The 15,215-nt window shown below is 38.2% G+C and overlaps 1 long non-coding RNA gene across 4 annotated transcripts in view; it reads right to left on the bottom strand.

Annotated features, from left to right (window-relative positions):
* Positions 1 to 1,696: 1,696 nt before the first annotated feature.
* Positions 1,697 to 15,215, bottom strand: part of LOC102152662 — a 65,176-nt gene continuing 51,657 nt past the window's right edge. For all 4 annotated transcript variants that reach the window (XR_005362597.1, XR_005362598.1, XR_005362596.1 and 1 more), the window contains one exon: positions 1,697 to 1,896. This is a non-coding gene — a long non-coding RNA (uncharacterized LOC102152662). The remainder of the gene's footprint in view (positions 1,897 to 15,215) is intronic.

Raw genomic sequence — 15,215 nt, 5'->3', positions numbered from 1 at the left:
GATTTTTTTCCATTGTGTATTCACCTCCATCATTTCTTTTGAACAGTCAACTATAAGTCATATTTTTCCTCCTTTTGAAGTAATGTGCATTTATTTTTCAGGCTTCCTATAAAATTAGTTTGTCTTTGTAGCAGTTTTACTTTAATGTGGGCAGGCATGTTTATTTTATGGTTTATCCCGATTGTAGATCATCACACCTGTTGAATATTATCCTTGATGTATTTCATTATTTTGGGATAATTTGAGTTTATCATCTCATATATTCCCTCAGTCACATTATTTATCACTGTTTCCTATTTGGGACTCCTTTACATATATGCTAGAATTTCCCACAGTGTCCTTTATATCTGTAATGTTCTTTTATCTATTATATTTTATTTTTCTCTGTGCCTCAGTAAGGATATTTTACACTGACCTATTTTCCAATTCATTAGTTCAGTATTCCACTGTGTTCTGGCTGATGTTATAATTTTTATTTTGTCTAAAACTTAGTTTTTCACTTTTAAAATTCCAGTTTCGGGATCCCTGGGTGGCGCAGCGGTTTGGCGCCTGCCTTTGGCCCGGGGCGCGATCCCGGAGACCCGGGATCGAATCCCACATCGGGCTCCCAGTGCATGGAGCCTGCTTCTCCCTCTGCCTGTGTCTCTGCCTCTCTCTCTCTCTCTCTGTGACTATCATAAATAAAATAAAAATGAAAAAATAAAATAACTAAAATTCCAGTTTCATATTTCTATGCATTCTTCATCATATACTTCTTTGAAACTTTACTTTTTGTCAGATAATTTAAACAGAAGAAGAGCATTTTATTCTAACCAGGGAAAAATTGATCCAAGTCTGTGCTTCAGTCCTTTTAAGGTATGGTATATTCTGGTTTGCCCTTATTCCCATGGTGTAGTCTTTTAGGGGTCCCAACTGAAAACCTGAGATAATAAACCAGGACCTATTCACCTTAATGGGCCCTGGATTCCAATTCTTACCTTCCCAGTTCCATGAGACTGTCAAATGTTTTATTTAGTTTTTCAACTTCTTAGCTAAGTTATTTTGGAAGGGCATTTCCAGCACATAGCCATGTTGCTTAGAAATAAACAAACACTTTAAAGAGAAAAGCAACAGTAAAATGCTTGCGGTTAACTTTAATGTTTTTCTTTTCTTCTTGGATCTTGGCTTCTGGCTGTTTTGGTGACTTTATGAGGGTTTCAAATGTGTGTGTGTGTGTGTGTGTGCATGCGCGTGTGTGAAGTTGTTCTTGATGGATTTACATGCTACTAGAACTTCGCTGTCTTTTGTCTGTGCCCTTTATCTGTCCTTGTAAGCTACCTCAAATGTTTTCTGTAACAGAGTTATATTGTAGAAATGCAAAGGCAAATCTATAATAAATAAGACAGTATAATATTGGCAGAAGGTTAGAAAGATAGTACAGTGGAACAAGATAGAGTACAGACACAGACTCATAAAAACAGTTAATGGATTTCTGGCAATGGTATTGTAAAAGTACATTTGGGAAAGGATGATTTCTTCTATAAAAGATGCTGTGTTAATTGGATGAAATGAAAAAAATGTTGATGGTTATTTTACATCACACACAAAACTCAATATTAGAGAGTATACATAATTTTTATAGGTATAACTGTAAAAATTCTTTTTTTAAAAAAGATTTTATTTATTTGAGAAAGAGTGCACTAGCAGGGATGGGGGAGGAAGGGAGGAGAGGGACAGAAGCTCCTTGCTGAGTGGGGAGCCCACCCTGGGGCTTGATGGGATCATGACTTGAGCTGGAGGCAGACTCTTGACTGACTGAGCCACACAGGCATCCCTAAAACTTCTTGAATAAGATGTGTAAAAATTTCTTCATGATCTTGGTGTAGGCAACAATTTCTTAAGCAGAGCATCAAAAGCCTAAATGATAAAAAAAAAATCATAAAACCTCTTACAAACAGTGAAATATACCAAAAAGGAGATTGTATTTGTAATGGATACAAATGGATGTTTATAATGAGACTTGTATCTTGAATGTAAAGAAATCATACAAATCAATAAAAGAAAGAAGAAATACAATGAATAACTTCACAAAAGAGGATAACCAAATTGCCAATAAACATATGAGAAGTGCTTTGCCTCACTAGTCACCCCAAAAATCCAAATTAAAACTATGATGAACCGTGCACTCAAGAGGATCAATAAAAAGAAAAAGATGGAGAACATCGGGTATTGAAAAAGGTATGGAGCAACTGGAATTCTTGAACTCTGCTAAAATCACTTGCAAAAACTGGTAGCATCTCCTAAAGCTGGATCTCATTTAAATAATATAAAAAATAGGTAAAACTAACTATTGTATTAGAAGTCAGAATAGTGGTTACCTTTGGGTATAGTGTTTTGGAGGGGACATTGGCTACTGATAATTGTCTTGATCTGGGTGCTGGTTATGAGTGTCTTCGCTTTGTGAAAAATCATTGGGTAGTTAACTTTAAAACTGTGTAATTTGTTATACTTCAAGAAAGTCCATTCAAGCATAGATTGTAAATAAATGCCATTTTAACAGAAAAAATAATTTCAGTGAAGTTTCAATAAAGATTTGACACTTGAGTTGCAGTATGAAGAATACTTTTGAGTTCTCCAGGCAGATCATTTCAGGCAAAAGGAAACATCATTGTAGTACTGCCCTACCATATTACTCTTCTTTCTCTCCCCTTTTTCTGTATTCCATCCAACCATTACAACTTTCCTATTTTGCATATTTCTCTTTAGAGACTACTTACCCCTTGATAGTTTAATATGTTAGCACTCACAGTTGGGTTATAGACATATTCTAAATCGAGCAGAACCGCAGGAGGGGCAGTGAAGCCTCCAGTCTCCCGGAGTCACTAATAGGAGAAATGTGCCCGCCGGGAGAGCGCACCACAGACAGTGGGCCGAGCTCGATAAAGGGCTGGCGCGGGCACCGGGGTGGGGGGAGGGTGCTCAGGGAGAAGCCGGTGGGTCAGGCAGGGGCTCCAGGCGGAGGGGGCTGCACCCTGCTGCCTTCAGGAGTAGTGGCCCGACCCAGAGCGCGATTCCAGCAGCACAGGCCCCAGATTCCAGGGCACCCAGGGACACAACCCCCGGTCCTGCACTCCTGCCGAGACAGGCAGAGGTGGGGAGGGCCCAGGACAGCCGGGACTCTCCTGCTGCTTGGCGCCCCCCAGCTCTGTAGAGCAGGCCCTGCCCTGGGAGCACCTAGGCCAGTGTGGACTGGGAGACTGCTGTAGTTACTGCAGGAACTGACTCCAGAACTGGAGGCCTGGCCGCCGCCAGTGGGGTTGTTCCTCCTGGTGTCACCCTGTGCCTGGGATGGGGCGGGGCTGCCAGGGAACAGGGGCCTCACGGAGTAAACAGCTCCCACTGAACTCCTGAGAGTCAGCACAGCAGCTCCTCCCCCAGAAGACCAGCTGGAAGGACAGAGGAAGAGCAAATTCTTGACCCAGCGGTGCTGGAAAGTTCTAGGGGAAGTCCAGGAATTTATAGTATAGAACCAGAGAGTACCCCTCCTTTTTTCCCCCCTTTTCCAGTACAACTCATTTTTATATCAGACTAAAAATTTACAATATTTTTCTCTTTTCCCACCTTAACTACAATATTTTACCACCTCTTCATTTTTAAATTTCTTCTTTTTTGGTTTTTCATATTTCTACAATTACAGGTCTTAGATATATTTTCCACTTCTAGATTCCCTTCAACATACTCAATTTAATTTTGGGAGATACACAAGATACGGTTCTTCGTTTTGTCTTGTTTTCTCTGCCTCATGTTATTCTACAATGGTGGAAGTTAATGCTTTCTAAAACATGACCAGCATGTACCCAGAACCAAGTGGAATACTGTGCTGGTTCATTCCATGAGATTATATTCTCTCTTCATTCCCATTCTTCCCTGCTCTTTTATCTTGTTTATGTTTTTGTGGTCAATGTTGGGGGTATCTACAAGTATTGCTGTTTTATATAAATTTGGACTGAGCATCTTCTAACATACAGAACTTAATACACTCAGAACCAATAGGATCACCCTCTAGCACCCCTCAGGTAGACTACATTCTCCCTCTACTACAACTTCACCACCACCACATCCCAGTCCCCCCCCCCCCCCGCTCCCGTTTTTCCTCTTTTTTTTTTCTTTTTTTCCACTTTACTTTTGCTTTTTTCCTCTTCTTTTTTTCTTTTTTCTTCTTCTTCTTTGGGATTCATGGCCTTTTATTTTTTACTACTTTGTTTTAAAATTTGTTTTTCACTTAATTAGTCCTTTGGTTTTATTTTGTTCTGATCTTTGTTTTCATTTTCTGGTCTCTGACCTAGTCAGAATCATTTAGGGTGAAATTTACTTAGGTTGTGGTTGATATTCTGGACTCAGCCCACTCATACAGCCACTCTGCACTGAGCAAAATGACTAGAAGGAAGAATTCACCACAAAAGAAAGAAGCAGAAACAGTACTCTCTGCCACAGAGTTACATATGGATTGCAATTTGATGTCAGAAAGCCAATTAATCCAAAGTCTTAACTTATATGGGGACAAAGCACAATTATAAAGCTACTGGTGGCTCTGGAAAAAAAGCATAAAGGATTCTAGAGACTTCATGACTGCAGAATTTAGATCTAATCAGGCTGAAATTAAAAATCAATTAAATGAGATGCAATCCAAACTGGATATCCTAAAGACAAGGGCTAATGAGGTGGAAGAAAGAGTGACATAGAAGACAAGTTGATGGCAAGGAAGGAAGCTGAGGAAAAAAGAGAAAAACAATTAAGAGACCATGAGGAAAGGATAAGGGAAATAAATGATAGACTCAGAAGGAAAAATCTACATATAATTAGGGTTCCAGAAAACACCAAGAGGGCCAGAGGGCCAGAAAGCAAATTTGAACAAATCATAGCTGAGAACTTCCCTAATTTGGGGAGGGAAACAGGCATTCAGATACAGGAGATAGAGAGGTTCCCCCCCCTAAAATCAATAAAAACCATTCAACACCTTGACATTTAATAATGAAACTTGCAAATTCCAAAGATAAAGAGAAAATCCTTAAGCAGTGAGAGATAAGAGATTCTTAACTTATATGGGGAGGAATATCAGATTAACAGCAGACCTCTCCACAGAGAGCTGGCAGGGCAGAAAGGGCTGGCATGATATATTCATGGTTCTAAATGAGAAGAACATGCAGCCAAGAATACCATATCCAGTAAGGTTTTCATTCAGAATAGGAGAGATAAAGAGCTTCCAAGATAGGCAGAAACTGAAAGAATATGTGACCTCCAAACCAGCTCAGCAAGAAATATTAAGGGGGACCCTGTAAAAGAAAGAGGGAGCCCAAAGAAATAATCCACAAAAACAGGAACTGAATCAGTAATACAATGACACTAAATTCATATCTTTCAATAGTAACCCTGAATGTTAATGGGCTAAATGATTCCATCACAAGATGCAGGGTTTCAGACTGGATAAAAAAGTAAGACCCATCTATTTACTGTGTACAAGAGACTCATTTAGGGACACATACAACCTGAAATGAAAGGGTGGAGAACCATTTACCATTCAAATGGTCTTCAAAAGAAAGCTGGGGTAGCACTCCTCATATCAGATAAATTAAAGTTTATCCCTAAGACTGTAGTAAGAGGTGAAGAGGGACACTATATCATACTTAAAGGGTGTATCCAACAAGAAGACCTAACAGGGGCAGCCCAGGTGGCTCAGTGGTTTAGCGCCACCTTCAGCCCAGAGTCTGATCCTGGGGACCCAGGATCGAGTCCCACATCGGGTTCCCTGAATGGAGCCTGCTTCTCTCTCTGTCTGTGTCTCTGCTTCTCTCTCTCTCTCTTTGTCTGTCATGAATAAATAAATAAATAAATAATCTTAAGAAAAAGAAGACCTAACAGTCATGAATATTTATGCCCCTAACGTGGGAGCTGCCAGTATATCAATCAATAAATAACCAAAGTAAAAACATACTTAGATAATAATACACGAATAGTAGGAGACTTCAGCATGGAGGTTTCTGCAAATGACCGATCTTCTAAGCACAACATCACCAAAGAAACAAAGGCTTTAAATGATACACTAGACCAGATGGATTTCACAGATATATATAGAACTTTTCATCCGAACACAACTAAATACACATTCTTCTTAAGTACACATGGAACTTTCTCCAGAATAGACCACATTCTGGGTCACAAATCAGGTTTCAGCTGATACCAAAAGTTTGGGATTTTCCCCTGCATATTTTCAGACCACAATGCTTTGAAACTAGAACTAAATCACAGGAAGAAATTTAGAATAAACTCAAACATGTGGAGGTTAAAGAGCATCCTACTAAAAGATGAATAGGTCAACCAGGAAATAAGAGAAGAATTAAAAAGATTCATAGAAACTAATGAAAATGAAGATACAACTGTTCAAAATCTTTGGGATACAGCAAAAGCAGTCCTAAGAGGGAAATACATAGCAATACAAGCATCCCTCAAAAAATTAGAAAACACTCAAATACACAAGCTACCCTTACAACTAAAGGATTGGAGAAAGAACAGCAAATAAAACCTACACCAAGAAGAAGAAGAGAGTTAAAGATTCGAGCAGAGCTCAATGAAATAGAGACCAGAAGAACTGTAGAACAGATCAACAAAACAAGAGTTAGTTCTTTGAAAGAATTAATAAGAGATAAAACATTAGCCGAAATTATTAAAAAGAGAAAAGACTCAAATTAATAAAATCATGAATGAAAGAGGAGAGATTACAACCAATACCAAAGAAATACAAATGATTTTAAAAATGTATTATGAGTAGCTATACACCAATAAATTAGGCAATCTAGAAGAAATGGACACATTTCTGGAAAACCACAAACTACCAAAACTGGAACTGGAAGAAATAGAAAACCTGAACAGGGCAATAACCAGGGAGGAAATTGAAGCAGTCACCATAAACCTCCCAAGACACAAAAGTCCAGGGCCAGATGGCTTCCCAGGGAAATCCTATCAAACGTTTCAGAAGAAATAATACCTATTCTACTAAAGCTGTTCAAAAGGATAGAAAGGGACAGAATACTTCCAAACTCGTTTGATGAGGCCAGCATCACCTTAATTCCAAAACCAGATAAAGACCCACCAAAAAGAATTATAGACCAATATCCCTGATGAACACAGATGCAAAAATTCTCAACAAGATACTAGCCAATAGGATCCAACAGTACATTAAAATTATTCACCATGACCAAAAGGGATTTATCCCCAGGATGGAAGGCTTGTTCAACATTTGTAAAGCAATCAATGTGATAGATCATATCAACAAGAGAAAAAACAAGAACCATATGATCCTCTCAATAGATGCAGAGAAAGCATTTGACAAAATACAGCATCCATTCCTGAGTAAAACTCCTCAAAGTGTAGGGATAGAGGGAACATTCCTCAATATCTTAAAAGCCATTTTTGAAAAGCCCACAGCAAATATCATTCTCAAAGAGGAAAAACTGAGTGCCTTTCTCCTAAGATCAGGAACATGACAGGGATGTCCACTCTCACCACTGTTATTCAACATAGTATTAGAAGTCCTAGCCTTAGGAATCAGACTTCTTGCAAGATACAGACAACAAAAAGAAATAAAAGATATTCAAATTGGCAAAGAAAAAGTCAAATACTCCTTATTCAGAGACGACATGATACTGTACATAGAAAACCCAAAAGACTCCACCCCAAGGTTGCTAGAACTCACAGCAATTTGGCCGTATGGCAGGATACAAAATCAATGCCCAGAAGTCAGTGGCATTTCTATACACCAACAATGAGACTGAAGAAAGAGAAATTAAGGAGTCAATCCCATTTACATTTGCACCCAAAAGCATAAGATACCTAGGAATAAACCTAACTAAAGAGATAAAGGATCTACACTCTGAAAACTACAGAGCACTTCTGAAAGAAATTGAGGAAGACACAAAGAGATGGAAAAATATTACATGCTCATGGATTGGCACAATTAATATTGTGAAAATGTCAAAGTTACCCAGGGCAATTTACACATTCAATGCAATCCCTATCAAAATACCATGGACTTTCTTCAGAGAGTTAGAACAAATTATTTTAAGATTTGTGTGGAATCAGAAAAGATCCCGAATAGCCAGGGGAATTTTAAAAAAGAAAACCATAGCTGGGGGCATCACAATGCCAGATTTCAGGTTGTACTACAAAGCTGTGGTCATCAAGACAGTGTGGTACTGGCACAAAAACCGACACATAGATCAATGGAACAGAATAGAGAACCCAGAAATGGGCCCTCAACTCTATGGTCAACTAATATTCGACAAAGCAGGAAAGACTATCCACTGGAAAAAAGACAGTCTCTTCAATAAATGGTGCTGGGAAAATTGGACATCCACATGCAGAAGAATGAAACTAGACCATTCTCTTACACCATACACAAAGATAAACTCAAAATGGATGAAAGATCTAAATGTGGGACAAGAATCCATTAAAACCCTAGAGGAGAACACAGGCAACACCCTTTTTGAACTCAGCCACAGTAACTTCTTGCAAGATACATCTATGAAGGCAAGGGAAAGAAAAGCAAAAATGAACTATTGGGACTTCATCAAGATAAAAAGCTTCTGCACAGCGAAAGAAACAGTCAACAAAGAATGGGAGAATGGGAGAAGATATTTGCAAATGACCCCTCAGATAAAGGGCTAGTATCCAAGATCTATAAAGAACTTATTAAACTCAACAGCAAAGAAACAAACAATCCAATCATGAAATGGGTAAAAGACATGAACAGAAATCTCACAGAGGAAAACGTAGACATGGCCAAGAAGCACATGAGAAAATGCTCCACATCACTTGCCATCAGGGAAATACAAATCAAAACCACAATGAGATACCACCTCACACCAATGAGAATGGGGAAGATTAACAAGACAGGAAACAACAAATGTTGGAGAGGATGTGGAGAAAGGGGAACCCTCTTTCACTGTTGGTGGGAATGTGAACTGGTGCAGCCACTCTGGACAACTGTGTGGAGGTTCCTCAAAGAGTTAAAAATAGAGCTACCCGGGATCCCTGGGTGGCGCAGCGGTTTGGCGCCTGCCTTTGGCCCAGGGCGTGATCCTGGAGACCAGGGATCGAGTCCCATGTCGGGCTCCCGGTGCATGGAGCCTGCTTCTCCCTCTGCCTGTGTCTCTGCCTCTCTCTCTCTCTCTCTCTGTGACTATCATAAATAAATAAAAATTAAAAAAAAAAATAAGAGTTTAAAAAAAAAAAAATAGAGCTACCCTATGACCCAGCAATTGCACTGCTGGGGATTTACCCCAAAGATATAGATGAAGTGAAAGACTGAGACACCTGCACCCCAATATTTATAGCAGCAATGTCCACAATAGCTAAACTGTGAGAGGAGCCTTGGTGTCCATCAAGAGATGAGTGGATAAAGGATATATATATATATATATAATGGAATATTACTCAGCCATTAGAAACGATGAATACTCACCATTTGCTTCAACATGGATGGAACTAGAGGGTGTTATGCTAAGTGAAGTAAGTCAGTCGGAGAAGGACAATCGTTATATGGTTTCACTCATATGAGAGATATAAAAAATAGTGAAAGGGGGGATCCCTGGGTGGCTCAGCGGTTTAGTGCCTGCCTTTGGCCCAGGGCGCAATCCTGGAGTCACGGGATTGAGTCCAGCGTCGGGCTCCTGGCATGGAGCCTGCTCTTCCCTCTTCCTGTGTCTCTGCCTCTCTCTCTCTCTCTCTGTTTCTCTCTCTCTCTCTCTATGTCTATCATAAATAAATAAATAAATCTTTAAAAAAAATAGTGAAAGGGAATAAAGGAGAAAGGAGAGAAAATGTTTGGGAAAAATCATAGAGGGTGACAAAACATGAGAGATTCCTAACTCTGGGAAACGAACAAAGGGAAGGGGAGGTCGGTGGAGGGATGGGGTGACTGGGTGATGGGCACTGAGGGAGGGACTTGATGGGATGAGCACTGGGTGTTATATGTTGGCAAATCGAACTCCCATAAAAAATATACATATAATCAAAACAAAACAAAAATAAAACTAAAAAAAGACATATTCTAAAAATTAATTGATATGTAAATTTCTGATGTGTAGGCATACAGCTGGGGGTTTATTTATTTATTATTATTGTTATTTGTACAATACCTCTTTAAAATAACACCATACAGGGCATGGCCAGCTTAGCTCACATCAAGGATGAATTCCACTGTGGCTGACATGTTGCCATACATAAATAGGCATTTCAAATACTAAAATATAGTAAAAAGCATTTAATATCCTTAGCTTTCTCTCCAAACGGGTCTTAAAATATTCCTAATGAGTAAATTTTACCATTAGCACCATATCAATGTTTACTTCACTTGCAGTGGCTTATTAATAAAATCTAGATTTTCCCAAAGACAGTTTTAAGGAAGTAAAGTAATAAAGCACATAGCTCTTGTTTAAAAATTGCAGAGGAACATTAACATCATGTAATAGAATAGATCCTATTATGGAACCTATTAATGGTTTTGCATTAACTTTATTTTATTAATAATTACAGAATTAATAATTACAGAATTAATTCTGTAGGAATGGAGAGTGTTTTTTCTCAAGTTGCTTTTCTTGGTTGGAAGTAAGGGTATAAGACAACCAGGTTCATAGTGTTAGAATTAAAGTGTTAGCTTAAATAATGATCTATTTAAAGAGTGATTAATTTAAAATAAATTTCTTTAGAGCTGAGATTCACTAAATAGAAATAACCTTATATGGGATCCAGAGGTTTGTAATATATCTGCTTTTTTGTGCATACTTGCTACACTCAAGTTTTTCTTTTGAATAATCTAATTTTGCAGGGTAATTTGACCTGATGGGGGCAGTGTGTGCCTTTCAGTCTCAAATGGAGTCTAAATTCAAGGAAGAAAAGTTAGTTTAAGTGAAAAATGCCCTACAGTGATGAGAAGAAAGGCTGCAATAGGCTGCTGATGACTTTACCAGCTTTGAAATGGCAACTCACTTATGAACAAAACCAAAAAGGGATCAAAATGAAAAATCAGAGTTTTGTCAGATTTTACACAGTCCAGTACAAGGGCTGATTGTCAAAAGATTATTTTGTAAAGCTAATAGGCTTTCCCAAGCCTCTTTCTTAATGCAGTCAAAACAGAGGTAATGAAGTCTCTCCAAAGATCAGCTTTAAGAGTAGCTAATGGATTTTTAGGCATTCTCCATAGTCATGATTTGCTTATTAGAAACATACAGTTCTCTGCACATGTGCTTGTCTTTACCTTACTTCTTTGATTGGAATGTGGGCAGAAAAGTAACTCTCTGTTGCATTAACTTGGGAACTTTTGCTTTTCTGAGCACTATCACTATAGCCAGGGCTATTCTGAGTATGTGTGGGAAGCTCTAATGATTAGTCTGGAAAGTTTGGGGTTTTTTGCCTTTGTCTAAGACAAATATATTTTCTCTTTCAGTTTTTTAGGCATGAGGCAAAAAGAAAAATGGGCCTTATGTAGGCAGTACCAGGTACCTTTGTGTCCTCATATTCCCTTCTCACAATGCCTTATTACGATGGTTCACATTGGCCAGAACTGCCCATTTGGAGTCCATTAATTTTATTTTCTGGTACAGGAAAAATAAGACATTTACAGAAATGAAATGCTGTCTCTTACTCCAATTCCTATGTACTTTCTGAAGTATGACTAACTTCAAATGATTAACACCATCAGGACTCATTTGTTTATAGGTTAAGAGTATTTTTTTTTAAACCTTTCTTTAGGGTGTCTGCATGGTACAGTCAGTTAAGCATCTGACTTGGTTTTGGCTCAGACTGTGATCTCAGGGTCATGAGACTGAGTCCCTATGTGGGGCTCTATGCTCAGCATGGATTCTGCTTGAGACTCTTTCACCCTCTGCCCCTCCCCACTGTGCACTCTCTCTCAAATAAATCTTTAAAAAAAAACACATCATTTTTGTTGTGAAATATAAGAGATGTGCAAATAAATACATAATAAAAATATATACAGCATAATAGTTAATCACAGAGGACACAACCAAGTTTAAAAATAAAGGACATTACTGTTTCCTGAAAGTCTTCCTCATATATCTTTCAAATCACTAACTCTTCCTTCTTCACTAAATGTAACTAATACCCTGTCAATCACTTCCTTGCTCTTCTTTCTTGCTTAACCTCCTAAGCGTGCCTTCCAGGGATCATTGTCCTGTAATTCTTCACACTCTTGTTGCTATCCAGTATCTCTAAGCAGATTATTTTTGAAACATTTACATTTTCTAGTTGTTTTTAGTTGAAGGGTCAGTTTGTACTACCCAGTCAAACATTCTGGGAAATGGAACCTCATTTATTTTTTTAATTCAACAAATATTTACTAAGTGCCTGCACCCAGGTGCTATTCTAAGAGCTTGGGATATAACTGGGAATGAGTTACATGCACTTCCTGTTCTAGGTGGGAGTTGTAGTCCACCTGGGCTGTTCATGCAAGTAAACATTACAACACTGATCTTCAGAGTTCTTCTGCACAGCTATGAAGTGACATCAAATAAATCATATTGAGATAGGGATTCTGAGATGCCTGCCTAGAGAAGCATATCTTGGGATAAAGTTGCCCCTAGGCTCTAATCTCCTTACAATTTCAATCTGTTTCAAAATGGAAGCTCTTTAAATATTTGCCCATTTCTAGGCCTCTTCTCTAAAGCGTTCCTTTTACAGAACAGGAACATGCAGAAAACGTTGGGCCTCTTCAGATAACCCGTTTCTCTAGCATACCTTGCAGGTGCTGCATATAATCAAGAAGTCAAAAGCCACAACAAGCATGAAACAGAATCCAGGGCCCAAATTATAAGTGGTTGTTCCTGCAAAGACCAGACCAGACCAATCAGAACAACCATGGACCCCATCCCTGACCTTTCACCACTTCCTCGTCATTATAATGCTAAAAATCATGTCCCAGGTGGAGACTTAATATGCAAATGAAACAGTGTGTAAAGAAACATGTTCTGTCAACTGCACATGTGTGCCCAACTTCTAGTATTTCTCCACCCCTACACGCTCAGATATCCCTCCTTTCTTGCCTCAGCTTTCAAAAACTTTCTGTAGGGAGCAGCATGTTACCTCTCTTGCTTCATGCCGGGGCAGGAGCTTACAATAAACACTATCCATATCATCCTTGGCCTCCTGTCTATTTCTATGTTCAAGAGTCAGAGAACCTCAAGGTAGGTGAAAATTCCACAAAGATAAATATTAGACAATATGTTAAAATACATAGTATACCTTGATTTTGCAGTGACACTTCCCTTTATAATATAATTCATAATAAGATGTTTTACAATGCTTTAGAATTTCAAAATAGATACACACACACACACACACACACACACACACCTCTTAGGACTATTTAGAAACACCATTCTAGTAATTCTAATATTATAACTGGAATGTGCTTGAGCTGGGAGGTCCTCATTGCTATGCCTTTTGGAGAAGTATGGTTTGTTGACTGTGATTTCCTCTTTCAGCCTTGCCATTTCACTTGCTGTCATTTTCTTCTTAATTTTAAAGTTTTCAGACTTCCGTAGTATCTACTGTCATTCATCCCTTTAAACTTTTTGCCAGTCTCCAAGTCAAGTCTGCAAAAGTCCCTGGATAATTCTCTTTGCTTTCCCATTTCTCAATTTTTGTGGATACCTAGGTCCTGGTGTTGGTGGTTGTGAAGAGCTGACGCTTGTCAAGGTCCAACGCAGTTTCTTTCTTACTAACGGCATTTTCCCTGAAATTATACTCTAATGTTTCTTTCTCCCACTATATCAAGGCTTCTCAATCTGGAATCAGCTTGCCAATTTATGTGAACCTCCTAAAATTTTGTGCAAAATATGACTTCTTTTTGAATATATTAATTTTCCTAGAAGTGATATATTTTAAAGAACATTTTTTATTATGGAAAATTTGAACAAACATGAAGCAGAATATAATAAGTTTCCACGTACTGTTATGATCATGTTGCCACTCTTCTTTCTTTTTTAAAGTTTAACTTCTTTTTTATAATTATATATACTTTTGTACACAGATTATTAATGTCACAGATTTACAAGTGCTTCAGGCTGACATTGCCACTCTTATTTCACCTATCTCTCACTATTTTGGTTCCTTGGAGTATTTTAAAGGAAATCTCTGGCATAATCATTTCTTCCACAGAAACAAGTATGCATCTTCAACTGTTAGTTTTTTTTCTTACATGACCTTACATACATAGCAAAATGGACACTGATTCCTTAAACTCACCTAATTCTAGCCAATATTCTGATCTCTTTGTTTCATTTGTACCATTTTGTAGTTGGACTATTTGGCTTTTTTTTTTTTTTTGAGTGAAATAATTTCAAAAATCATTATAAAGACCATTTTTTTTAGTTAAGATTAAAGTGCACAAGTAAAGTTGTACAGAGATTTCCCATATGTCTCCTATGTCTGCTTTATCAACATCCCTACCAGAATTACTGTTAGTTATAGTTGGTGGACCTACATTGACATATCATAATGACCAAGAGTCCATAGTTTACATTAGGGTTCTCTCTTGGTGTTATATACATTCTGTGGGTTTTGACAAATATATGATGATATGTATACATCACAATGGTATCATACAGAGTATTTTCACTGCCATAAAAATTTTCTGCCTTCTGCTTATTCATTTATCTCCCTCTGTCTCCCACATGACTCTGGCAACCACTGTCCTTTTACTCTTCCATAGTTTTCCCTTTTCCAGAATGTTATATAGTTGGCATCATACAAGTATATAGCCTTTCCAGATTAGCTTCTTTCACTTAGTAATAGGCATATATTGCACCTCAATGTGTTTTCATGGCTCAATAGCTCATTTCTTTTTAGTGCTGAATGATTTTCCATTGTCTGGATATTCCACAGTTTTATCCATTCACCTACTGAAGGACATCTGGCTGCTTGCAGGTTTTGGCAATTATGAAAACAAGGTGCTATAAACTAATCTGTGTGCAGGTATTAGTATGGACTTAAGTTTTCAACTCCATGGGGTACGTACCAAGGAGTACAGTTGCTGGATCATATGATAAGAGTATATTTAGTTTTGTAAGAAACTGCCAAACTGTCTTCCAAAGTCACTGTGCCATTTCCCATTCCCACCACTGACATATGAGACTTCCTGTGGCTCCACAACTTTGTCAGTA

The sequence above is a fragment of the Canis lupus genome, chromosome 7 (genome assembly GCF_011100685.1).
Source record: "Canis lupus familiaris isolate Mischka breed German Shepherd chromosome 7, alternate assembly UU_Cfam_GSD_1.0, whole genome shotgun sequence".
NCBI classification, from domain to species: Eukaryota; Metazoa; Chordata; class Mammalia; order Carnivora; family Canidae; genus Canis; species Canis lupus.
The sequence above is the reverse complement of the archived record's forward strand: the minus strand, read 5'-3'. Positions and strand labels throughout refer to the sequence as shown.